Source organism: Octodon degus, unplaced genomic scaffold (assembly GCF_000260255.1).
Source record: "Octodon degus isolate 3935 unplaced genomic scaffold, OctDeg1.0 scaffold00309, whole genome shotgun sequence".
Lineage (NCBI taxonomy): Eukaryota > Metazoa > Chordata > Mammalia > Rodentia > Octodontidae > Octodon > Octodon degus.
In genome coordinates, this window is record NW_004524885.1 from 385,146 (window position 1) to 388,527 (window position 3,382).

General features: G+C 39.2%; 1 pseudogene; it reads left to right on the forward strand.

The window, feature by feature from the left end:
- Window positions 1-1,164: 1,164 nt before the first annotated feature.
- LOC101579831 lies at window positions 1,165-3,159 on the forward strand (annotated as a pseudogene).
- Window positions 3,160-3,382: the final 223 nt, after the last annotated feature.

The following is a 3,382-nucleotide window of genomic DNA, read 5'->3' on the forward strand; positions in this document are numbered from 1 at the left end:
TAAGAATTGGAAAGAGGTTAAATTATCATTATTCACAGACGACATGATACTCTACACAGAGAAACCATAAAACTGTACCAAAAGAATACTAAAGTTAACTGAATTCAGCTGTGTACCTGTATTCAGTTAGCTTTTAAAAAATCAATAGATTCCTACATAGTGGACCATGGTACTTATGGTGGCCATGGAGAGGGGACACTGAGCTGCTGGGTATGATGTGTAAAAGAACAGACTTTACCACCTGAAACTGCTGCTTCAAGTTCAGATCAGGCAAGGAACAAACCTCTTAACAACCCAGAACAAAGAAGACTACACTTAAGTTAAAGACAAAACACTTGATCTGAAATAAGAATTTTGTGCCTACTCAAAAGTTTTGAAAGAGCACTTCCCAGCACTGCTAGTGGTCTTTGTTTCCTTCAATGCTGTTCTGTGAGATTTCCTAGTACAACGGCACTTGTATTCTTTATTGTTCTACCAAGCACCCCAATGGTACTTCGTAAAACAAGGGTTATTGAAAAACTCTTAACCTTTTATGGCTTTATTCAGTGTTCAGAACATCTGTGTTAGTTGACACATTGTGTCATCTTGAATGAATCAGCTCCCTCAGTTCTCAGCATGGAGGCCTAGCCCTGTAGTTGGGCCTGGGTCAGGAATTGAGAAAGATTTCCTACTTCCCTACCTGACTTTCTGCTGCCCTGCCTGGCTTCCTGCCACCCTGCCCCAGTTTGCATGAAGAAGTCTGTCTTTAGAGGAGCTTGATCTTTGCCACTTTGGAGGAGCTACACTCTCCACTCTGCACAGTCAGCATAGAAGGAAGAGAGAGACATGATGGACACTGCAGCTGCTGCTTCTCCTCTGCTCTTCATTGTTTTCTGCCACATAAACTGCTGTCATTTGCCTTGGAGCTAGCAGAATATGGACTGAACCCTCCAGTAAATGTGAGCTAAATAAACCTTTCCTTCCTCCATTTTGAGTGTTGGGTATTTGTCCCAGCAACAAGTAAACTGCAACGGAGACAAAGTCAAACAAGACTTTTCTACCACTGTTCAAAATATAATGGAAACCTGCAGTACTTAAAAGTAGGAGATGATGTTGAGTTATAAGTATCCTCTGACTGGTGGAATAGCAAACCAATTGACATTAAACTAGTGAAGATAAAACAAGAAATTGACCCAGAAGAATCAATGAATGGACGAGAAGTGTTTTACCTAACTTACACTCATGAATATGTTGAAAGGAATGTTCAGCTGGAAACTGGAGATAAAATAAACTTTGTAATTGATAACAATAAACATACTTCCGCTGTAAGTGCTCATATCATTATGCTGTTGAAAAAGAAACAAGCCCATTGTCAGGGAGTAGTTTGTGCCATGAAGGAGGCATTTGGCTTTATTGAAAGAGGTGATGTGGTAAAAGATACTTTTCCACTACAGTGAATTAAAAGTGACCTGGAAAATTTGCAGCCTAGAAATGATGTGGAGTTCACAATCAAGGACAGAAATAGTAAAGAGGTTGCAACAGATGTTAGATTATTGGCTCAAAGAACAGTAATTTTTTTTAAATATCAGCATTGAACATTTTGAAGGGATTGTAACCAAATTATCCCAAAAGTACCTAGTAAAAATCAGAATGACCCACTGCCAGGATAAATCAAAGTTGATTCTGTGATTCTTAAAGAACTTCCTCTTGGAGATAAAGATACAAAATCCAAGGTGACCCTGCTTGAAAGTGACCATGTTAGGTTTAATATTTCAACAGACTGACATGACAAATTAGAAAAAGCAACCGATATAGAAGTTCTATCAAGTGCATTTCAGTTCACTAATGAAGCTAGAGAAATGGGTGTAATCACTGCCATGAGACATTGGTTTGGTTTTATCAGGTGTGTGGATCTGGATGCTCATATAGTCTTCCACTTCAATGATGGGAACCAGCTACATATTGCAGATGAAGTAGAATTTACTGTGGTTCCTGATATACTCTCTGACCAAAGAAATCATGCTATTAGGATTAAAAACCTTCCCAAGTTTCTCTGAGAATTATTGAAAAAGAAGTCACTTTTTCCAATACTAAACCACTAGCCCCAGTAAAGCCAAGGAGGAAGCTGAGGATGGCGTTATTGTTTATGAAGATTGTGGAGGGAAACTGATCATTGCTTTCAAGCCAAGGATGTGGAAGTATCTACTTCTCCTCAGATAGGAGACAAGGTTGAATTTACTATTAGTGACAAACAGGCCTGGGCAGCAGATTGCAACCTGTGTGTGACTTTTAGGTAGTAATTCCAACTCCATCAGGCGCTTGGGTAGTGTGACAACTGTGAAAGATAATTTTGGATTTATTGAAATAGCCATCATGATATGGAAATCTTTTTCCATTACAGTGAATTCTCTGTTGATGTTGATAGCATGGAACTGGGGAACGTGGTTGAATACAGCTTGTCCAAAGGAAAAGGCAACAAAGTCAGTGCTGAAAATGTAAACAAAACTCACTCAGTTAATGTTATTACTGAGGAAGCTGATCCCACCATTTACTCTGCTAAGGTAATATGCCCTCTGAAGAGTGTTGATCCAACACAGACTGAATATAAATGAATGACTGAAATTGTGGAAGAGGGAGATATGAAAGGTGAGGTGTATCCATTTGGCATAGTTGGGACGGCCAACAAAGGGGATTGCATACAGAAAAAGGAGAGTGTTAATTTCCAGTTGTGTGTCCTGGGCCAAAATGCACAGACTATGGCCTACAACATTACACCGTTGAATAGGGCCACATTGCAGTGTATAAAAGATGAGTTTGGCTTCATTAACTATGAAGTAGGAAAAAGCAAAAAGCTCTTTTTCCATGTGAAAGAGGTTCAGGGTGGCATAGAGCTATAGACAGGAGACAAGGTAGAGATCTCAGTGATCCTTAACCAGTATAATGGCAAATACTGTGCTTGTAACTTTTGGCAAGTCTGTGGGGCCCTAAGACTGTTGCAGCCCCTCAACCTGATAGGTTGGTCAATTACTTGAAAACCATCACCTAGATGATGCCAGTGCTCCTTGCTTCATGGTTCTTTGCCAGCCATGGGGACCAGATAACTCAATGGGATTTGGTGCAGAAAGAAAGTTCCTCAGGCTGATGTTGTTGACTAATTACATCCATGAAGCACATCCTTAATTCACTATGATCAATCTGTGTGGATTCTGGTGAAGGGTTCTGTATATCTCCCTCTTCATCACTCACAAAATCTGGAAAACTTACTCTATTCAGCTATTATACCACTTTTAACACCTTGCTGATGTTGTTTAAATAAATAAATTTAAGAAATCAAAATGGTTAGGATAGATATATAGTTACATTCTCTTAATGAATAGAGGAATTTGTTCTAATAGTGTTTGTA